We start from the raw sequence: 24302 nt of genomic DNA, 5'->3' as shown, positions 1-24302 counted from the left end.
TCAATAATGACAGAGAAAGAAAAATATGGGAGTTCAAATTTATACATACGTTCCAATCTCTAGCAATAGGACTGAATTTGACACCTGGATTCATGACTCATTACATGGACACAGTTCACACCTCCACAAGAAGGTCTCCAGATGTCTGACAGAACACTTCCTGTTCACACCTCTACAAGAGGATCTTCAGATGTCTAACAGAACACTTCCACCTCATCTACATGCACAAAAACCTTAATTTGATTTCCTTGGCCTATTTTTCAAGCATCTCTCATGTCCATGTATAATTCCTATATAAATGTTGCCATCTCTTCTCAGTATATGCTTGATGAAGGGGCCTTCTGAGCCTTGAAAGCTTGCAAATATAATTTCTCTGCTTAGCTAATAAAGGTATCACTCCTTGAATTATTTTCTCAATTTTTGGGGGGACATAAGTATTTATATCTTGTGAATACTTTAAAATTTTATGTAGTAGTAATAGTATTGAGATTGTTTTTAATGTTTTGCACTTAACCCATATTTTTCAGTCCTTCCAGTCAGGAGTAATATTAAAGGTTATGTCCACATTTGAATGGATATAGATTTTATTATTTATTTTCTTTAGATATGCAAAATCAAGCATTTTTCTGTGTAATATTTAACAAATATGTCCTTCACTATTCCAGCCATGGGAATTAGCAGTTGGTTGATAGCCACCAGTTATATAATTGGCTCCTCCCTGGAGCAGGTGACACCCAATATTTAAGAAACATGTCCTACTACTTTGCTGTTGCAGAGTCACTTCTAATTTTTGCACATATTTACCTATTGTGGTGGAGTTGGCATTCACCTGTCCCCACAATGCACTTTCCACGTCATCCCACTCTCATTCCCTTCTTTTGAGGTCCACACCATCAAGCTCTTCCGTCCCCTCTCTTTCAGAATAGCGGTCATATATCGACCCCCAGGCTCACCCACCCAATTTCTTGACTATTTCTCTGCCTGGCTGACACGCTTCATGTCCTCAGAACTCCTAACCCTTATCCTGAGAGACTTCAACATCCCCATTAACAGCCCCATTTCCACATCTGCATCCCAGCTTCTATCACTAACCACTTCTTGTCCATTCACAGCTCTCAACCTCTGAAACACACAAAGATGGTAACACCCTTGACCTGGTCTTTTTCCGGCTTTGTTCAATCTCCTACCTAGATAACTCACCGCTTGCCCTCTCTGACCACAACATTCTCTACTTCACTCTACTTCAAATCCTCGCCCACCCTGACACACTCCTACCTACCACACATTCAGAAATCTACAAGCCATTTACCCTCATACACTTTCAGACTCCCTACACTCATCACTGTCCCCAGTCTCCTCTTTTTCCAGCCTGATCTGGCTGTACATCACTACAACGACATTTTCAGAAGCACTCTTGACCAAGTAGCTTCCCTCTCTCACAGAACCTCCAAGCACAGAGTAAAACAGCCCTGGCTCATATCGCAAACTTGATTTCTCCAGCAATGTTCTAGGTGTGCTGAACGCTTAAGGAGGAAAACTCGCACACCGCAAGACTTCATCCACTTCAAATTTATGTTAAGAACCTACAATTATGCCCTTCATCTCACCAAACAGACCTACTTCACCACCCTGATCTCCTCACTGTCCAGCAACCCCAAGAAACTTTTAGACATCTTTCACTCCCTCCTCAGGCCGAAAGCACAAGCCCCTATCACAGACATTTGTGTTGATGACCTGGCCTCCCACTTTATAGAGAAAATAGATAATATCCATCTGGATATCCACTCCCAGCCACCAGGTGCTGTGACTCCCATCCCTCCCTGCATTTCCCCTGGCTCACTCTCCACATTTGATTCTATCACAGAAGAAGAAGTATCCAGTCTCCTCTCTTCTTCTCATCTGACTACATGCACCACTGACCCCATTCCCTCACATCTCCTCTAGTCTCTCTCTCCAGTCGTCATAACTCGCCTAATTACAATCTTCAATCTCTCCCTCTCCTCGGGCATTTTCCCCTCCTCCTTCAAACCCTCTATCATTACTCCATTATTAATGAAACACGCTCTCGACCCATCCTGCACAAACAACTACAGACCAGTCTCCAATCTCCCCTTCATCTCTAAACCCTTGGAGTGCCTGGTCTACTCCCTCCTTACCAGTTTCTTCTCCACTCACTCCCTCATAGACCCTTCACAGTCTGGCTTCCGCCCCCTACATTTGACAGAAACTACACTCATCAAAGTGACCAACGACCTTCTGACAGCAAAATGTAATGGTGACCACTCTCTGCTCATTCTTCTCGACCTTTCTGCAGCTTTCAACACTGTTGACCACCATTTCCTATTCTCTAGGCTCCAGTCACTAAGCATTAAGGACATTGCTCTCTCCTGATTCTCTTCCATATAATACACTATAGGAACAGAAAAGCGCAATAGGGTCTTATCCAGGTTAATACTGAAATAATAAAAGAAATAAACTCACCTATTATAGGAGAGATCGGGCATATATGATCAGTGTCAGTTGCTGCACGTCCAATGGTCAGACAAGTAACCGCTGCTATATCAATTCTTACGGAATTAATTTTTGGACTTTCTGTGCGCTGCTCAACAAAATACAGGATTCCAATTATGATTGAAGATTAATCATTTATTCCCAACGCGTTTCGAAGTGAACACCACTTCTTCCTCAGGGGATGATATTTGTCATTCCCTGAGGAAGAAGTGGTGTTCACGTCGAAATGCGTTGGGAATAAATGATTAATCTTCAATCATAATTGGAATCGTGTATTTTGTCGAGCAGCGCATAGAAAGTCCAAAAATTAATTCCATAAGAACTGATTCTCTTCCTATCTTTCTGATGGCTCCTTCAGTGTATTGTTCACTGGCTCAACTTCATCTCCTCTTCCTTTCACAGTTGGGGTACCTCAGGGCTCAGTCCTTGGGCCCTTCTCTTCTCCATCTACACGGCCCCAATTGGATAAACCGTCAGCAGATTTGGCTTTCAGTAACATCTTTATGCTGATGACAAACAACTCTACACGTCATCCCCTGACCTCTCCCCCACTGTACTACAGAACGCCAGTGACTGTCTATCCGAAGTCTCCAACATCATGTCCACTGTCTATCTGAAGCTCAAACTTTCCAAAACTGAACTTCTTCTGCTCACGCAGTATACTAACCTCCCTAAATCTGAAATTTCCCTCTGTGTGGGTGGCACCGTAATAACACCCCAGCAGTAGGCATGCTGTCTGGGTGTTATGTTTGACCCCAATCTTTCCTTCACCTCCCTTATACAATTTCTTGCCCACTCTTGCCATTTACACCTAAAGAACAGCTCTATAATCCGTCTTATTCTCATCATGGAAACAACAAAAACCCTCACTGTTGCCCTGATACACTCCCACCTGGACTACTGTAACACTTTATGAATTGGCTGCCCCTTCACTTGACTTTCCCCTCTCCATTCCATCCTTAATGTAGCAGTCAGGGTCGTCCATCTGGCTAATCGGTACTCGGACGCGTCCGCTCTTCGCAAGTCGTTACACTGGCTGCCCATTCATTATAGGATCCAATTCAAAGTACTTGTTCTCACCTACAAAGCTCTCCACAGTGCGGCATGCCATGACATCTCCTCCCTCATTTCTGTCTATTGGTCTAGCTGATCACTGCACTCTACAAACGACTTTCGACTAACCTCTGCACTAATCCGTACCACCCACTCCCGACTACAAGACTTCTCCCACGTTGTGCCAATCCTCTGGAATGGAATGCTCTACCCCAAGAAATTAGGACCAGCCACAATTTGCACAGTTTTAGTCGCTCCCTCAAAACACATTTGTTCAGCGCAGCCTATCACGTTCCCTAATCAAAGTCATTTTATGTGTAAGTGTGCATGTGTAGCCCATTCATTATCTCCATCTGTTCCCCACTCCCTCAAGATGGCTGGGCCATCATTGTAAATACATCCTTGTAAATACACACCTGTACTTTGTATCTCCCCCACCTCATTGTAGATTGTAAGCTCTCACGAGCAGGGTCGTTTTAGTTTGCTTTAATCGTTGTATTATTGTTAATGTTGTTACTTATGACTGTTGTATTTGAAACTGTTAAACTGTAAAGCACTGCGGAATATGTTGGTGCTATGTAAATAAAGATTAGTATTATTATTATTATAAGTTGTATCCCTATGGTAAATATTTTTCTTTGAGTAATTCAGATCGCATAGAAATGGCACTCATCAGAATGAGTTTATGTTGACTAGGGACAACTAATTTATATCTAATAGTGCAGAAGAAGCAATTATGAAGTCTTTTGGTTACTATCTTGTATTTACTTCTTATCAAGTTATTGTTCAGTGGAAAGTTTATTTTTGGACTTTGGCCTCCCTTATTCATCGCCATACTATTTGATCTATTCCTGCCAAGTTCAATGGCAGTATGCCGTGTGCAGAGGCATATCGCCTATGTAATATCAGCACACACACCTAGCCAGGAACCCCATTTTCATGTAGCGTGGTGGGGCATGGATGATGGTCCTCTCGCACACAACTGCCTCCCAACAATATGGTACCATAGTGTTTTGGCTGCCAGCAGGGAGTAGAGTGTAGCAGAATGTACATGGATGCAAGCTGTGTTTGAGAGGTGGAGAGCACTTGTGGCAAAGTCTGCAAGATGAGGGGAGGGAGTCAATTTTAAGCAGCACTGTAGACATAGAAGAGAGAACCCATTGTAGGGTCAGGGGAAGAATCATACATGCAGTATAAATGTGTATAAAGAAACAGAAGCAGAACCCACCTGCAAAATCCGCAGGGGGAATGAGTGAATAGCAGCAGCATTGTGGATCCACAGAACCACAGCCAGAATCCATGTCCATATAAGAATGGTCTGATACAAGGAGAGAATTGCAAACTGTACATTTGTATAACACTCTCGGGAAAGCCATTTATGTTGTTACATAATGGTGCCCCTTAGCACAAAGGAAGGTCTATAAAGACATGATTTGACAAATTTGCTGTGGAGGAACTTGACCTATCAAACAACTTAACAATCAATTGTATTACTGATTACATGCTAGATCTTTTCATCCAACACCAATGCTGGACCTCACAAATGCTCTTTTGAATGAGGACAAATTCCTCCAGAAACACTTCAAAATTTGATTTCCAACAAACTCATGGTGTTTTGATGGTCAGATGGCCACATACTTTTGGCCAAATAGTGTACATAGAAGCTCTTATGAGTGGTATCCAGACCTCTTTGGTTAAGGTCTATAAACACAAATATTTTTGTTGTATGTCTGCAAAAATGGACCATTTCTATTTTTGGTGGAATCCATTTTTTTAAACAGCACACAAATGAGAAAACACAATTTGTTAATATGTCTTCAAATGATTAGAACATGATCAGAGAGGATCTGTGAGGAACCACCTTTTCGAGCCTCACACATTCAGATTGCTCTGCCTCTTATGTTGTTGCATCACTATGTCGAGATTCAAAGAGCTCTTTGATTCTTTAGAAAAAAAAGACATAGAATTATATGAGTCTGTAAAGGGTCATAAAATAATTGCCCAGACCTTTTAAATCAAGTCTCTAATAACCAAAAAAAATGTAGTCACGTAATCAGAAAATAGCCTATCCCACTCTACTGAAGGAGTATACTATTAGAAGCTGGACAAAGCAGCTCTATCTGGGAAGTATGCCAGCAGGAACTCTTCACTGTGCAGACATATCATCAGGGCAATACTAAACTTTCTAGGCCAAAACTAAAAGTTGTGAAGAAATATGGGAAATATGTGTTAAAACTAGTGCAAGGGCTGGATCAAATGGATCAGACAATTTATCATATTAAAATGAGCTATTTTGGAAATTTAAAGCAGAAACTTTATTCCATTACTTACATTTCCACATATACGGGAACTACATAGTTTTTGGAAGGGTTTAACTATAGTAGGTGCTTAGATTGCAGCTATTCCCCTAGATTGGCACATATGAGAAGACTAACGCTGTTAAGGGCCCTTTACACATAGCGATTACGCTAGTGATAACGCTAAAATGTCACCGATTTTGTGACGCAGCAGCGATATCACTAGCGATCTCGCTACATGTGATACTTACCTCCAACCGGCTCCCCCGCTGACTATCGCTGATCGCGCGAGATCGGCTTGTCCATTTCTCGTCGTCGGCTTCCTGCTGTCGCTGATGAGCGAGCCTTGGACGCAGGCGGAAGACGTCACCCTCGGCGCGTCTGACAGGTGAGTACGACCGTCGACCGCTGCTGCATCGCTAGTGAGATCTGCCTGTTTGGCAGCTCACTAGCAACCGTTTAGTAATGCACCAGCGATCCTGACTGGGTCATATTGTGGTCGGGATCGCTGGTGCATCACTAAATGTAACTGGGCCTTTAGTGTATGTGCATACAATGTCTTTTTTCGGAAGATTCAGCCAGTAACCTGCCTGAAAAGGAAAGAAAAAACAGGAAAATCAATTAACATAAGCACAGGAATGTCAAAAGGACTTCCTGTGAATATGTTCCGTCTTTTGTGATGTCTTTTAACCATTCAGGCCTCAGAAGGATGTTATAAATTAAGTTTTAGATTAAGGCTACTTTCACACATCCAGTGTGTGGGGTCCGGCGGCGTGCGGCGAAAAGCCGGGCCGCCGGATCCGGCCTGCAGCCGTGACACCGGATGTGTGTACGGCGTCTGATACGGCTCGGACGTGATTTAAAGGAGCCACAGGAGGAGGTGGACAGAGACAGCCGCTGAGAGAGACAGCTGCTGAAAGGGAGGTGAGGGGAGGGTAGGAGAGGAGAGGGGAGGGGAGGGGAGAGGAGAGGGGAGGGGAGAGGAGAGGGGGTTGGAGAGAGAGAGAGACATGTGGGGTTAACACTCAGTGTCCGGGCGAGAGAATCTCTCTCTCTTGCCGGGCACTTGTGGGGTTAACCCCACAGAGAGATCTCTCTCTCTCACCCAGACACTGTGAGTGTTAATCCCACAAGTGCCCGGCGAGAGAGATCTCTCACAAGTGTCTGGGTGACAGAGAGAGATCTCTCTCTCTCTCACCGGGCACTTGTGGGGTTAACATTCACAGAGTCCGGGCATGCGCTGTGGAAAAAGCCGGTCCGGCGCTGAGAAAAAACGTTGCAGAGAACGTTTTTTCCAGACGCCGGACCGGCTGGTTTTGCCTGATCTGGCAAAAACCGGATACGCCGCATAGGCATCAGGCGCGATGCGGCGATAATGAAACTCTATGGGGAAAAAAACGGATCCGGTGGCAACAGGCGCCGGATGCGGTTTTTACACTTTTCGCCGCATCGCGCCTGATGCACAAAAACTGATGTGTGAAAGTAGCCTAAAATACCGTAATCAAAATTCAAAATTACTGAAGCATATTTCTCTGTATGTAGATAAATTCATTGTGGAGCAGCTGAAAGTTTCTGGACCAGCAAACTGTATCTGTGTACTTTCTCATTAGAAAACAGGTGTTATATCAAAGATGAACATTATTGCCTCTAAGGCTACTTTCACACATCAGGTATTCGGCGTCAGGCGCGATCCGGCTTCGTGCCGGAATGCCGGATCCGGCAAATGTTTTGTAAAACCTGAAGTGCCGGATCCGGTTTTCTGCCGGATCCGTCTTGTTCTTGACAGACAAAACCGGATCCGTCTCATCCGGTTCATCCGTTTTTCTATCCGTTTTTCTATCCGTTTTTCGACGGATTACGCCGGATCCGGTTTTTAAAATTGACCCTTGTGGCCTTCCGAACGGGATTGGCTACTGGAAAACTAGATATAGCATGTTCCTACAGCCCTTCTTTGACAGGTTGTAGAGAAGAAAGTGCAGGTTGGAGAGAAGAGCAAGTTACTGGCGAAGATGGATGTTGTCATTGGAAATATTACCACTAGAAGTTCTGTGACGGTTTCAGGGACAATTTTCCACTATACTTTATGTCACCTCAAGGCAGAGTACACTGGGATGACAGAGTGTGAAAGATTTGTGCCCTAAACTTGTGTACCTTCTGGACCAACAGTATATACCTTTGCCAACCAAAGTTGGCTATCTTGTCATGGTCTTACTATTTTTACCTTTAGGCCACAGGTGTGTACCTGGTTGTGTTTTATGCAAAGTATTTCACCTTTTAACAAAAGTTGTGTACATTGGTAGGAAATCACCAACAATAAACACAACTTTTTAGGTGAAATACTTTGCTTCAAACACAACCAGGAACACAACTGTGGCAAAAAGCTAAAATTTACCCACAGTTATATACCTGGTTTTGAATACCTTTTTACCTTTGAAATACCCTGTATTTAACCTTTTTTTAAAACATAGTTCGCCGCAGAAAGAAATGACAGACAACCATTGTGAAACGATAATTTAACTTTTATTTAAATTTTTTTTTTTTTTGTAAAATGTTTTTAAAGTGCAAAAAACTTTTTTAATAAAGGTTTTAAACCCAATGGGCATTTTTATTACAAAAAACACACATTACAAATCTGTGTACTGTGGGGTGGAAATACTGCTGGAGGGGCTGCGGGACACTTCGACACTGGGTGTGTGGAGAGAGGACTGGGATCGTGGTGGGGAAGGAACAGTTAGAGGTGAAGGTGTGGAAAAAGCTACAGAATGGGTGGACATGTGGGAGGCAGAAGAGGTGGTGGGCGGTGGAGTGGAGGGTTGGGCAGGGACTGTAGGAGCAGATGATGTTGATGGAAAGTTGTATGGGGAAGGAGTTTGGTACGGGGAAGGAGTTTGGTACGGGGCAGGTTGCTGGAAGTGGGGAGATGTCTGGTACTGGGGAGGTTGCTGGTACTGGTGAGGTTGCTGGTATGTAATAGGAGGGGGAGGATGGAAAGTGGCTGGAGGGGGTGCAGATGTAATAGGAGGGGGAGGATGGAAAGTGGCTGGAGGGGGTGCAGGTGGAGGAACTACAGTGGTGGGAGGTGGAGGTTGGGAGGTAACCTGCTGTAGAGCACCGTGGCACGAATGCATTACATGCATCTGCTGGGTAGGAGATAGCGTTTCCATGCGCTCCACAACAGACCTGAAAAAGGTGTGGTTTGGCGAAGATCTTGCTTCTGAATGCATGGTTTGCAGAAGTGTCTTCACCTCCAGAATGCTGGAGTTGATCTGCTGAAAGCCTGCGGAGATTTGCTCTGACAAGACTTTGAGACAGTTCTGGAAAGATACATTCAGATGCAAGAACTCTTGCGCATAACTCTTTTCCTGACCCCTCTGCCGCTGCCGCCCAGTACCCGCAGGTGTACTAGAGGTGGCAGGGGCAGAAGGGTGGGGTAAAGGGAAAGCGATCTCCTCACCAGCAGCTTCATGTAATGTAGGCGGCCACGATGCTCCTGTGCTGGTGGATGGGACAGATGGGTCGAATGTGTGGGAAGGCTGGGAAGGTGCAGATGTACCGGGGCGGTCGAAGTGTCCCTCGGTGCCGGTCTCCTCAGGGATCGCCTCAGAAGGGTCCAATCGTGCAGGCTCCCGAGTGCTGCTCACCGTGCTGTGTAATAAAGAGAAAAAAAAACAATTAAAATACTGACATGGTATGGCCCTGGCTGAAAAAAAAAAGTTACATCTAACATTTTTTTCACATGTGGTGTGTAATATTTACCTTCTGGTGAGCATTGTTTCCCGGAGGAACGACAGGGCTTGTGCGTACTTGTACTTGCTCCTGCGTCCTCCAGATCCACTCGGGGCCCGCATCTCTTTATTGAACTCCTTCTTGTAACGATCCCTCACAGACCGCCACTGATTCACAATTCTGTTCCCTGAAACGAGAAAGGAGTGGTTAGTATACAACATCAGTGTTTCACAAACTCCAGTCCTCATGGTCCCCAGGAGTCATGTTTTCAGGATTTCCATAGTAAATAGAAATCCTGAACACATGATCCGTGGGGACCACGAGGACTGGAGTTCGGGAAACACTGGTTTACATCAAGCAACCGGTACTGTATATACTTACGCTCTCTAATCTGGGCCCGAGCTTCGAGGTCCTCCCAGCGGCCCACAAGGAGAGAACAGATTTCCTCCCAGAGTCGTCGGGTAATGATCAGGTCAGCGTGGCGGCGGTCAGCCATATTCCAGAGAGGCTCCCTTTCTCTGACGAGATCGATGAGGCGGTCCACATCAATCCCTCCATCCTCACCGTCAGAGTCAGGAGCACGCTGTGAAGGCTGTTAAAGAAAAAGACAAAAATAACATAATTAGCCTCCACAAAAGAAATGAAATAAAAAGTGCAAAAAAACAAAGCAAAAATATTTATACTTACACGCTGGTGACCGCCGCGTTGCTGTCGCCGACGACCCTGGGAGGCACTGCGAGGACCTCTTGGCCGAGCACCAGATTGGGAAGACTAGAGAAGAAAACAAAAAATGTTATGTCTTTGGATGTAGGCATTTGTTTGCTGTGTGTGGTCTGCAGAACATTGTTTTCTATGTGTTGTGTGTAGTGTGATGTTGTGTTTCTGCGTTTGATGCAAAAAACTTACCAATTGTGAGCCCACTCCAGGTGTCTGTCCACCCCTTCCTTCTTCTTCTGGGAGCTCCTCTTCATCTTGTGATTCCTGTTTTGAAATAAAAGTCAATGAATAGACATATATTACAGAGATGATGGATTTTGGAAATAAAAACTTACCGTCAAACGCTGACGATGCGAGGGAGGGCTCCCAGAAGAAGATGTGCTGTCCTGTTGATGGCCAGACTCCATGGCTGTGGGTATTGCTGCTGCTGTTGCTGCTGCCAGTGATGCCATTTCTGCTGCTGCTGCTGCATCTCTTTGGCGGCTGTTGAATAAAGAAAAACAAAGGGCCAATGAATATCTTGATATTCCATGGCCCTAGTTTGGAGGAATGGGGGATTTGATAATTACCGTCTCTCATCTGCTTCTGGACTCCCCTCCTCAGCATGTTCCATTTGCTGCTCCATTTGGGGTGGTGGTGGTGCTGATGGTGCTGCAGATGTCTGCTGCCTTCTCCTGGTTCTTGGCTTGGGTGGCATGTTGGGTGTGGCTGTGGGTCCCACTGTCTTGCTTTTATATATGTCTTGTGGGCAGAGCTACTGAGCATGCTCAGACCAAAAAAAACGGATCCGGCCACCGGATCCGGCTTTCGCCGGATCCGGCGCATTGCGGCGCTCATAGGCTTTCATTGTGTGAAAAAGCCGGACGCGCCGGATCCGGCGTGTCCGGCTTTTTCGCCGGAGACAAAAAACGTTACAGTAGACGTTTTTTCCAGACGCCGGATCGCGACACATTGCCGGATCCGGCGAAAACCGGATGAAACGCATGGCCATCCGGCGCGATCCGGCGCAAATGCAAGTCAATGGGGGGGAAACCGGATCCGGCATTGCATTTCGCCGGATCCGGTTTCTGTCAAAAGCGCCGGATCGCGCCTGACGGCGAAAACCTGATGTGTGAAAGAGGCCTAAGACAGAATGGATGTCACCATACTAGGGACATTAATGGCAGGCATGAAAATGCCATATTTCTCCTGCCATATCTACAGTGGGGAAAATAAGTATTTGATGCACTGACGATTTTGCAAGCTTTGCCACCTACAAAGAAGGGAGAGGTCTGTAATTTTTATTGTAGGTACACTTTAACTATGAAAGATAGAATCTAAAACTATATAAAAAAAAAAACAGAAAATCACATTGTATAACTTTTACATAATTACATTTCATTTTATTGCATGAAATAAGTATTTGATACAATAGAAAAACAAAACTTAGCATTTGGTACAGAAATCTTTGTTTGCAATTACATAGGTCAGAGGTTTCCTGTATAAAAATAATCTGATGTCCATACAATCCATGGATATATCTGCATTCAGGGGGATAATCATTTCTATGGGTTCAAGCACCATAATTTGGCTCTGAGGAACCACAGAAATCTAACATCAACCTGAATTATGGATATATCTTAATCATGCTTGGTGAGTCTAGGATGGTGAAATGTGGTGGTCATAGTATTCCTGAAATAAATGAGAACCAGAGATCACCTTTCCATACACACAATTAGCCATCTTCATCTCACCTGCCAGGGAGGATGGGTGAAGGGTGTGGAAGAAACTCTTTGTAATGTGTAAAACCCCCCAAAAAATCATTGTCAGATCCAGAAGAGACAATATGAACTGGAGATCTGCCCAAATTTCTGTGATGAATCTTCTCATTGCCCACAGATCTAATCTGTAAGGGCTTACTTTATTTATCCCTTTTTGTCTTATACTCTTTTTACCTTGTGTGTGTATTATTTAGTCTTTTGAAACTTTTGTAGCCTAAAATTGAATAAGTTTGTTCTTTGCTGCTCTAAATATACCCACAAACTTGAAGAGGGAGAGTATCCTAGTTTTGTTACAATGTGCATGTCAGAGTGCAGAAAAAGTACCTATTAGGCACTTGTGAATGCTGGTTGTATATGTGTACTAGTGTAAAACCTAGCGCAGGGGTCTCGCTGGCCTATCAATACAACAAATGGTTGCAGTAAGAAGTGTGGTGGTGTTGGGGAAATTGGCTGCTGGGTGCACTTAGCTCATTGTCAGTCTATTGCAATAGGTGAGTGGAGGAGTGAGTTACAGGGAATCTGTCACCTATTTTTTTGCATATAAGATGCGGCCACCGCCATCAGGGCCTTATCTACAGCATTCTGTAATGCTGTAGATAAGCCCCTGATGTAACCTAAAAGATAAGAATAACGAGTTAGATTATACTCACCGGGGAACGCGGTCCGGGTCGGGCGCCTCCCATCTTCTAGCGATGACATCCTCTTCTTTGCTTCTCATTGTGGCTCCAGTGCAGACATCCTGCTCTGCCCTGTTGAGGCAGAGCAGAGTACTACAGTGCGCAGGCGCTAAACCTCTCTGACCTTTCCCGCCACCTGCGCACTGCAGTACTCTGCTCTGCCCTCAACAGGGCAGAGCAGTACGCCTGTGCCCGAGCCACGATGAGAAGCAAAGAAGAGGATGTCATTGCTAGAAGATGGGAAGCGCCGGACCCGGACCGTGACACCCATCGGACCTGGAACGGACCGCCCTCCCGGTGAGTATAATCTAACTCGTTTTTCTTATCTTTCAGGTTACATCGGGGGCTTATCTACAGCATTACAGAATGCTGTAGATAAGCCCCTGATGGCAGTAGCCGCGTCTTACATGCGAAAAAGTAGGTGACAGATTCCCTTTAAAAAGCAGAGTCCCCTTTGCAGTCACATCCAAGTCATGTGTGCAGCGAAGGGCAGTGTTTGTGACAAAGTGATAAAAATAAGCGGAAGATAAGTTCTTCTGGGGGCTCCCCCTTTATAAGCCATCACTATATTATATAAGTAACAAAAAATTAACAAAAAAATCCAGGAAACAAAACCGCCACAAAGATGTCTGGTAAGATGCTGAAAAAAGTTCTTCAGGGAAACACTGCCGGAAAAGAATTGCAAAACTCGCAAATCGCTTAGTCTGGAAGGGATTAATACACTGTCCAGTAGTTTCTGGTTGGTTGTCAACTCTTCTAATAAATGCCTGTGATACTTAGGCATCCCACTGGATATTTTGCCTTGTTGATCACGATCTTCAAGTTTTTCCATGACATAGGGTGTCTCAGATATTTTCCATGATTTTAGCATAATATTTTTTCAAATCTATTAATGAATGTTTGTAATGTCTCATTTTGTCTTTCAGATACTGAACACAGTCCACTTAAGAATCTGGATCCGAAAATTCATAAATTAAGAAATTACATAATGTTACTGCTAATGCTTAAAGAGTAAATTTGCTGCAGAAAAGCCAAAATACCATAAATACAAATAACATACAGTATATTAATGAGTCTGTCATAAAAAAGGAAACAAATATATAAGACATACTTTTGGATCATTGATTTATGCCTGTCAGCTATTACACAATAAATACAGTTACGGCATTCTTTAATTTTGTGAGTTTTTTCTTTTTTTCCAAAATAAATGAAAAATTACAGACACAGTTTTTCTTTTTGGTAGAGCATTAAAAAATCCAATAATAGTAAAAAAAAATATTTTGCGCTGCACAATCTCAATGGTATACAGCTCTGGCAAAAATTAAGAGACCACTGCAAAATTTTCAGTTTCTCTGATTTTTCTCTTTATAGGTATATTTTTGAATAAAATGTAAATTGCTCTTTTATTCTATAAACTACTGACAACATGTCTTCGAATTTCCAAATACTAAATTTTGTATTTATTTTCAAAAAATGACAAATGGTCAAAAGAACAAAAAAGCAGTTTTTGCAGACCTCAAATAATGCTAAGAAAACAAGTTCATAATAATTTAGAAACAACAATACTAATATTTTAACTCGGGAAGATTTCAGAAATCAATACTTTGTGGAATAACCATAATTTTTAATCACCGCTTTCATGCATCCTGGCATGCTTTACAAACAGTCTTTCACACTGCTTTTGAGTGACCTTATGCTAACTATAGACCTGTCTCTAATCTTCCCTTCATCTCTAAACTCCTGGAACGCCTGGTCCACTCCCGTCTTATCCGCTATCTCTCAGAAAACTCTGTTCTCGACCCTCTCCAATCCGGTTTCCGCTCTTTACACTCCACCGAAACTGCCCTCACTAAAGTCTCTAATGATCTGCTAACAGCTAAATCAAATGGTCATTACTCCATGCTAATTCTCTTGGATCTCTCTGCAGCATTCGACACTGTGGATCATCAGCTCCTCCTCACTATGCTCCATTCCATTGGCCTCAAGGACACCGTTCTCTCCTGGTTCTCCTCCTATCTCTCCGACCGCTCCTTTACTGTTTCTTTTGCCGGTTCCTCCTCCTCTCACCTTCCCCTTACTGTTGGGGTTCCTCAAGGATCGGTTCTAGGCCCCCTCCTCTTCTCCTTGTTCACTGCCCCTATTGGTCAAACAATCAGTAGATTTGGTTTCCAGTACCATCTCTATGCTGATGACACCCAATCATACGCTTCTTCTCCTGACATCACGCCAGCCTTTCTAGAAAACACTGGCGATTGTCTAAACGCTGTGTCTAATATCATGTCCTCACTATATCTGAAACTGAACCTGTCAAAGACTGAACTCCTGGTGTTTCCTCCCTCTACTAATGTACCTATACCCGACATTGCTATTTCTGTGTGTGGTTCCACTATTACTCCCCAGCAACATGCCCGCTGTCTTGGGGTCATACTTGATTCCGAGCTTTCCTTTGCCCCCCACATTCGATCACTGGCTCGCTCTTGTCATCTGCACCTCAAAAACATTTCTAGAATTCAACCTTTTCTTACTTTTGACTCTGCAAAAACTCTTACTGTTTCTCTTATTCATTCTCGTCTCGACTATTGTAACTCTCTTCTAATCGGTCTCCCTCTTACCAAACTCTCCCCTCTCCAATCTGTCTTGAATGCTGCAGCCAGGATCATATTCCTCACCAATCGTTACACCGATGCCTCTACCTTGTGCCAGTCATTACACTGGCTACCCATCCACTCCAGAATTCAGTATAAACTTATTACCCTCACCCACAAAGCCCTCCATGGCTCAGCACCACCCTACATCTCCTCCCTTGTTTCAGTATACCACCCTACCCGCGCCCTCCGTTCTGCTGATGACCTGAGGTTAGTATCCTCAATAGTCAGAACCTCCCACTCCCGTCTCCAAGACTTTACACGTGCCGCGCCAATTCTTTGGAATGCACTTCCCAGGTCAATACGATTAGTCCCCAATCCCTACAATTTTAAGCGTGTCCTGAAAACGCATTTATTCAGACTGGCCTATCGCCTCAATGCATTAACCTAATCTATCCCTGTGTGGCAGAGCCAAAAGTTTTACCATAACCAGGTTCCCAGCATCATGTTCCCACATGCTTTATGCATCCATTAGCCCTCTGTGTCTGTACTGTTACACACTTAAAATTATGGCTGGTCCATACAATCAGAGCAACTGTTACCACCCACCTTTCGTGTCTACCTCTTTCCTCATAGACTGTAAGCTTGCGAGCAGGGCCCTCACTCCTCTTGTTATTTGTTATAATCTACTGTATGTGATTATTGTAATGCTGTAATGTCTATTGTCTGTACAAATCCCCTCTGAAATGTAAAGTGCTGCGGAATATGTCGGCGCTATAAAAATAAAATTTATTATTATTATTATGCCACTCCTGGTCTCTGTCTAACCATGAGATGACCAGGTGTTGGGCAAAGCTGAAAATTAAACTCATCAGAGAAGATACCTTACTCCAGTCCTCTATGGTCCAATCCTTACGGTCTTTGGCAAAGTTCAGCCTGGCTCTCCTTTGCTTCTTATTGATGAAAGGCTTTTTTCAACCTTTACATGACTTGAGCCCTGCCTCTAGTAACTTGTTGCCGTGCACTTCACCCCAGCTGCCATTTGCCATTCCTTTGGTAGGTCACTTGATGTCATCCTGCGGTTGCTGAGTGACATTCAAATAAGATGACGGTCATCCCGATCAGTGGAGAGTCGTTTTCCCCTTCTGCCAGTCTGTAGCTTTGTTGTCCCCAATGTCTGCCTGACCTGCCTCCTATCTTACATACTGTGCTTGCGCAGTTAATAGTGTGGTCTTTTAAAAGCCACTACGTGCCTCCCCGCTGTCTTGGAAAAAAACAATCTTAAGATTGTCTACAAGCGTATTTTGATACATACATCCTTTTCGAGGGAGTAAGCATTTGGCAAAATTTACACTTGCACCGTGGATCTAAATGAGAGGCAACCCAGTAGTCAGCACTATTTCTTATCCTAACAATATGGGCATCATGTTGCAGATAGTGCAGCATGAAGGCGCTCATGTCTCGGGGGCTTCCATGAAGTCCAAGTCCATGGTGTTTTGGTGGCAGATTAATACTAAAGCTTCCTTCCTCCATCCCCTCCCACCAACCATGGACAATATAGAGTGGGTAATTATCTTCTTTATCTCCTAACTGTTGCGCACCATTCACCTCTTCCTCCTCAACCTCCATTATGTGTTCCTTGGCTCCTGAACCTTCACTAACACTTTGGTACCATACCAATAGCCCCCTCAATCGCTGTAATCCACCCTCCCATGGTATCCGCCTGTGCGACCACATTCCTGAACGTAGAAATATTGTTATCCCTTCTGCATCCTCCTTTTAGTCCTCTGGGACCACCACTGTATCCAGCAGACCATTCAAAGTGTGCTCCAGTATGCAGATGACTGAAATAGTGATGCTAATGATGGCGTTGTCAGCGCTAAACATCTTGGTAACCATTTCAAAACTGTGCAGAAAGGTGTGGGAGGAACGGCCCCCGTCGCGTGTCCGGGCCGGAACCAAGGGAGCCGTCATCTAGGTTCCAGGGGAAACTATTCTTGGGGGACAGAGTTCGGGGACAGACCATTGAGATGGACGGCTGGGCTAGGGGAGAGGCCAGTATAAAAGGGGCGGGGAGAGCCAGTCACGATGAGTGAGCAGACCGGGACAGAGGCAGCAAGAGACCGTGGGAGCGACTGAGAGCTAGAGCGACTTACCAGTGCCAGGGAAGACGCTCACTGAGGACATCAGAGGGACGGCGCCAAGACGTCCGTCTGAGACTTGCTGCCATGCTCCAGCCCGCTGCTGCCTCGCCACAGCCCGCGGCTGCTGCCACCTCACCACAGCCTGCGGCTGCGGCCTACCCGTGGTCGCCCACGGCCGTTGCCGTCCCACTCCGGCCCGCGGCTGCTGCCTGTTCCCCGCCACCCTGCTCTCACCAGTGGCCGCGGCAAGTCCAGTACCGTTGGCGGCCACCACTGTCCTGGTCCGCGGCAGGGGCTGAGCCTCTGCTCACCGCGGAGCCCCCGTCACAGCGGCTAGCTGCACGGGTAGCCTGTCACCCACCACCCAGCATAGCTGCCGCTTGCCCCGTTTTTATTATAAAAACCAAGCCGACTCGCGACTCGTCACTGCATCCTGTGTACCTGCTAGTACCACATTTGGCGTAGTCGGCAGGATGCAGTCTTCGAGCGCAGATGGCGGTGCGCCCTATCAGAGTGGGGCCGTGGGTGCTGATGATGACGGGGGCCCCCACTCCAGCATCTCCCTGGGGGCTATGCTAAGTAACTTGCCCTGGTTCTCTGGCTCCGATACGCTGTCGTGGAGCTGGACAGAGCGTATGCGGGGCCCTTTTCGCATGCACCCCATGACCCCCGATTTAGAGGCTGAGGTGGCCCTTATGGCACTAGATAGGGAAGCCCGGAGGTCAGTGATGTTGAGACCCCCGGGACGCCGCAACACCTTCGCCATCGTCTTGCACATCCTGGAAGAGACCCATGGGGATCCAACAGATGTGGGGGAGTTGAGAACCCGGTTGTTCAGTCGTATGCAGGGGGGAGGGGGAGACCATCACCCAGTATATATATCACCCTCCAGGAGCCATACACAGCCATAGAGAGGAAGGACAGAATAGGGGTAGGGCCCATCGACATTACCCTGCGCGACTTGCTAGTGACTGGACTCCGGGACCCGCTAATCAAGCAGGCATTGCGGGAACAGGTCCGAGTGAACCCACGTATAGCCTTCTCCGAAGTGTGGAGTCAGGCCTGGGTACGGGAGCAAGAGCAGGGGATGACGGCTCCCGGGGGGAAGGCCTGGAGCATGGAGGCTTCCGCAAGCGTTGTCAATGAACCTCAATAGATTGAGGAAATGAGAAAAGAACTGAAGAGTATCCGGGGTGAGTTGGCTGAAGTGAAGAAGAGAACGGAGCCCGCGCCCGGCTGGCCTGGCTACAATCCCTGGCCGTGGGGGCCTCGCAATACCCGGGGTGGCCGAGCCTCGCCGCCCCGGTGCTATGAGTGTGGAAAACTAGGCCACTTCGCACGGGAGTGTCCGCGGCGTGGGAGATACCCACCCCGGCGGACATTAAACTAGAGGGCTCCGGGCATGGGGGATGCCGCTCAGAGCCGGAAGCTACAGCAAGGGGTGGTAGAAGTCCCAAAGAACTAGTCGCTAAGTGCCCAATAGTATGGGCCGAAGTTGAGGGTCATGCTGTACGGTGCCTAGTGGATACGGGGTCGCAAGTAATGACCATGCCGGTAGCTTACTTTCAGCAGCACTTCCCGGACGCGGCGAGGCCCCAGTGGGGGCCCATGATACGACTAGTGGCAGCAAATCAACTGCCGGTACCTGTCGCCGGAGTGGTGTGGCTCCAGATGACATTGTGTGGTAAATCCCTCGGCCGCCGGGGAATGGTCTTAACCCAAGCAGAGACTAACGACCGTCATCCAATCATCTTGGGCATGAACGTACTGCGGGAGTTTGGCAATCTACTCCTCAACGATCCCACGCAGGAGACCCTAAGTCAGTGGGGTTCTCGCACGGCCCAGGGGCAGGTCTTCCAGTGGTTGGTGCAGGAGGCGTGAGTGCTACAGGAGTGCCAGGAAGGTGAGGTGCTGGGCAAGGTCATCGCGCCGGCGGCCCCCCTGCTCGTGCTTCCTCCAGGGCAGACATGATTGCTCTGCCGATCCGCGCCCCGATGCCCCTGGAGGGCGTGGAGGTGCAGGTGGAACCATGTTATTCAGAATTCCTGCACCCTGGCATCCTGGTGGCCCGCTCTCTGGCCACAGTGTGGGAAGTGACCATCCTGGTGCATTGTGTCAACCTGGAAGACCAAGATATCACCCAGAAGCCCTGGGCCGAAATGGCCAAACTAGTAAGAACACTGGAGGAGATGCTGTCGGACCCCGCGGTCCAGTTGAAGGTGCAGCCCGAAGATCCCTGGGCAGTAACGGTACGAACCCAACAGACTGCCGCATCTTCGGCCCAAGAGAAAGGTCGAGCCATCCTGGAGAGAATGCGGGTCGAACTTACCGGCCTAGCGCCAGCCCAGCTTCTCCAGGTAGAGACCCTTCTTGGACAATATTACAGTGTCTTCGCCAGCCACGAGGACGACTTTGGATGTACCACGGCCATCACGCATGGGATTCCCATGGCAGGAGCGGCCCCCATTCGGGAGCGATATCTGCAAATACCACTGCAGCTATACCAGGAAGTGAAAACCTGAAAACCCTATTAGCCCAAATGCTTCAGAAGGGGGTCATACGAGAAAGCCAGAGCCCTTGGGCAGCCCCTATTGTCCTGGTTCGAAAAAAAGATGGCACTCTACGTTTTTGCATGGATTATCGGAAGTTGAACGCCTGCACCATCAAGGATTCGTATCCACTGCCCCGCATAGAAGAGTCTCTGTCCGCCTTGGGGAACACGACGTACTTTTCAACGCTAGACCTGGCCAGTGGGTACTGGCAGGTACCGATGTCGGAGGAAAACAGAGCCAAGACGGCATTTATCCTCCCCATGGGACTGTTTGAGTTTAATCGGATGCCGTTTGGGCTGGCCAACGCCCCAGGAACCTTCCAGCGGTTGATGGAGCGGTGTCTAGGAGACCTCAACTTTGAATCCACATTGATATACCTGGACGATATTCTCATCTATTCCGCCACGTTCGAGGACCACCTGCGGCGGTTGGGGCAGGTGCTCGGCCGGCTGCAGAAGTACGGGTTAAAGGTAAAGCCCCAGAAATGCCACCTGTTCCGCACCCAGATCGAGTATCTGGGGCATACCGTCTCGGCGGAAGGTGTCAGACCATCCCTGGAAAAGGTCGCTGCCATCCAGGGGTGGCCTACCCCCGAGACGGTGAAAGATGTGCGGGCCTTTTTGGGGTTGGCCGGCTACTACCGTCGGTTCGTGAAGAATTTTGCACGCCGAGCCTGAGCCCTGCAGGATCTGCTGAGGGGGGCTCCCGCCGGGGCGAATGGACGGAAGATCCAGTGGCAGCAATCGCAATAGGATGCGTTTCAAGACCTCAAAGCTGCACTCTCGAACACCCCGGTATTGGCGCATGCGGATTTTTCACGACCTTTCATCTTGCTTGCCGACGGGAGCCTTCAGGGACTAGGAGCTGTGTTGTCACAGGTGCAGGACGGCCAGGAGAAAGTGATCGCCTATGGTAGCCGGTCGCTGCACGACTCAGAACGCAACCCGGATAATTACAGCTCCTTTAAGCTCGAGCTCCTCGCGGTAGTGTGGGCAATGACGGAGCGATTCACAGAGTACCTGGCAGGCTCCGAAGTAGTGGTGCGGACTTATAACAGCCCGTTAGCCCACTTGGAGAATACCAAACTGGGGGCCCTAGAGCAGCGGTGGGTGGCTCGGATGGCCAAATTCAACTATAAAATCATCTACAAACGGGGAGCTGAAAATGTGCACGCCGACGCGCTCTCCAGAATCTGACACACCACCCCAGGGAGGAATCGAAACGACGAGTTAGAGGGGGAGGAGATGCCGTTTGCCCTCACCACTGCCGCGCTCACCGTCAACGCGCAAGAAGCGTCGCATCTGGAGCTCTCAGGAGGAATACTGGAACAGCCACGTGACAAATGGATTCAGCAGCAACAGGAAGATAGAGAAATCGGACTCCTGCGCCGATGGGTGGCCACAGGCAAGTTTCCCACTGGCTCACAGAGACAGACTTTGACTCAGGATATGTTGCTGATGCTGCGCCAGTGGGAAAAGCTAGTTATCAAAAAGGGACTTTTATATCGAAAAGCCGTGTCACGAACGTCGGCTACAATATGGCAGGTGATCGTGCCCGGAGCCCATCTCAACCAACTGGCCCGGGAAGCCCATGAGAAGGGGGCCAACTTTGGTGCTCAAAAGACTTCACAATGGTTGCAGCAGATAGTGTACCATCCACGCTTGCATGCTGCTGTGGAAGAAGTTTGCCGGACGTGCCGCCCATGCGAGCTCGCTAAACCCCCCCCGCGCAACGAGCCCCGGTGCAAACTATTGTGACATCAGCCCCCCTGGAACTCCTCATGGTGGACTATCTGACCATAGGTCCTGCCTATCAGGGGTTTGAACATTGTCTTGTTATGGTGGATCATTTCACCAAGTTTGCCGTGGTCACCCCCACCCGAGACCAAACAGCGGAGTTGGTCGCCTATGCGATTTGTAAAAACTTCATCAAGTGTACGGCTGTCCGCAGCGAATACATTCGGACCAAGGAGCATGCTTCCTAGGAAGAGTCATGGAAGAGCTACATCATCTCTACGGGATCGATAAATCCTCGGACTACACCGTACCACCCGCAGGGAAACGGAGCCTTCGAGTGATTCAGTCGAACACTAATCCAATTGCTACGCTCCCTAGAGATTGACTGCAAGGCCCGCTGGCCTGAGTATGTCCCTGAGCTGGTGTGGGTATATAACAACCGGGTGCACCGAGTGACTGGTTACACCCCCTACTCATTGCTGTTCGGACGGGAAGGCAAAGGAATTACAGAAGTGGAGTTAAACACGGAGGAACCTCAACCTTGGGCCAGAGTATCCTCGTGGGTCCGAAACCACCGACACTGACTGCAGACCCTCCACCAGATCGTCCAAACCAAGCTCCATGATCTAGAACACCCGGGGGGAGCGCTGCCCCCACCCATTGTATTTCAGACTGGGGATCGGGTACTCATACTTGATCAACATCCCCAAAACAAGTTAGAGCCACGATGGGAAGTAAACCCGTACCAAGTGTTGCACCGGATAAGCCCCGACGGGCTTGTATACGAAATACAATCTGAAGGAAACAACGCGCCTCTCACTCATGTTGTGTACCGTAACATGTTACGGCCTTGTACGTCCACTGATCCCCCACGGCTCGAACCAACCCCCCGCCCACGGTCTGGGACCTGGATAATGAAGAGGACTTCCCAGTTGTATCTGTGGGCCACCCAAGTAGTGACACTACAGTGGACCCGACCCTCCACCACCCCAGAAGACTCCACTACACCCGAGCTTTGATGCTCCGAGCGGTTAAAAGCTGGCAAACCCCCTGAACGTTACGAACAGGACCAGTTCATATGGCGACAAGGACTATCGTCTCAAAAGATTAACCTGAGTCTACGGAAGCCCTCGCCCGAGGACTGGCGAGCATACAGGGCGGGGGAGTGTGGGAGGAACAGCCCCGTTGCGTGTCCGGGCCGGAACCAAGGGAGCCGTCATCTAGGTTCCGGGGTAAACTATTCCCGGGGGACAGAGTTCGGGGACGAACCATTGAGATGGACAGCTGGGCTAGGGGAGGGGCCAGTATTAAAGGGGCGGGGAGCGCCAGTCATGATGAGACAGCAGACCGGGACAGAGGCAGCAAGAGACCGTGGGAGCGACTGAGAGCTAGAGCGACTTACCAGTGCCAGGGAAGACGCTCACTGAGGACTTCAGAGGGACGGTGCTGAGACGACCGTCTGAGACTTGCTGCCCCGCTCCTGCCCGCAGCCGCCTCACCACAGCCAGTGGCCGCTGTCACCTCACCAGAGCCCACGGCTGCGGCATACCCGCGGTTGCCCTCGATCGTTGCCTTTCCGCTCCGGCCCGCGGCTGCCGCCTGTTCCCTGCCACCTGCAGCCGCCCTGCTCTCACCAGTGGCCGCAGCAAGTCCAGTGCCGTCGGCAGGCACCACTGTCCCGCTCCGGTCTGCGGCAGGGGCCGAGCCTCAGCTAGCTGCACAGGTGGCCTGTCACCCGCCACCCCCCATCGCTGCCGCTTGCCCCCATCCAGGGGCTGCGGCCTACCCGTCCAAGGACTCCTCCTGGGTCGGAGGCGCCACAAGAGCGGCGGACTGCTCGAAGACTACGCCAACTCTTCAGCAGCTGGGCCCAGGTGCTGCGCCACTGAAGAACCACCGACCAGAACGCTGAGAGACATCAGGACGGCTAAGGTGACTATATAGTTAAGGACCCATAGTCGGCCATACCGCGGCCCTATAGTGACCGGCCCTCGCCGGACGTAGTCGTGTTCTCCTCTATTTGTGTGAACTGTATTGAGCCCCTGCGAGGGCAACCCTTGTTACCCCTTTTGGTTGACCAGGCTGAGACTGAGGAAAGTCTCCATTAGGCCTATAAACGTTATTATAAAAACCAAGCCGACTCGCGACTCATCACTGCATTCTGCGTACCTGCTAGTACCACAATGGTTCAGAGGTCCTTTATCTTGGCCCACTCAGCAAGCATCATTTGCACCACGTCAGTACTGCTTTGGCACAGGCTATGCAAAATTACACACTGTACCAGGGCTTGTTGTTGCTGCCACAATCGCTGAAATATGTGCAGAGTGTAATTCCACGATGTCGGCACATCACATATCAACCGGTTAACCGGTAGACCAAAAGACCTCAGTAGCGATTCAAGTTGATGACCCACTGGATAAGAACTGCAGAAGTGAGCACACAGTGACCTGCTTTCTGCAGCAGCACATCCAGGCTGGGATAGAGGCAGAGAAATTGCTGTACCACCAGGTTGAGACAGCCATTGCTCAAACTCAGCCTGGATAG

At 48.1% G+C, this 24302-nt stretch overlaps 1 protein-coding gene across 1 annotated transcript in view; it reads left to right on the top strand.

Moving 5' to 3' along the window:
* Positions 1 to 13916, top strand: part of LOC141096339 (complement factor H-related protein 5-like) — a 158138-nt gene extending 144222 nt beyond the window's left edge. The window contains exon 13 of the mRNA XM_073582876.1: positions 13668 to 13916. The gene's annotated coding sequence lies outside the window, so the exon portion shown is untranslated. The remainder of the gene's footprint in view (positions 1 to 13667) is intronic.
* The last annotated feature ends 10386 nt before the right edge of the window (positions 13917 to 24302 follow it).

This window comes from Dendrobates tinctorius, unplaced genomic scaffold (genome assembly GCF_039654945.1).
Source record: "Dendrobates tinctorius isolate UK_male_01 unplaced genomic scaffold, ASM3965494v1 ptg000074l, whole genome shotgun sequence".
Lineage (NCBI taxonomy): Eukaryota > Metazoa > Chordata > Amphibia > Anura > Dendrobatidae > Dendrobates > Dendrobates tinctorius.
The sequence above is the reverse complement of the archived record's forward strand: the minus strand, read 5'-3'. Positions and strand labels throughout refer to the sequence as shown.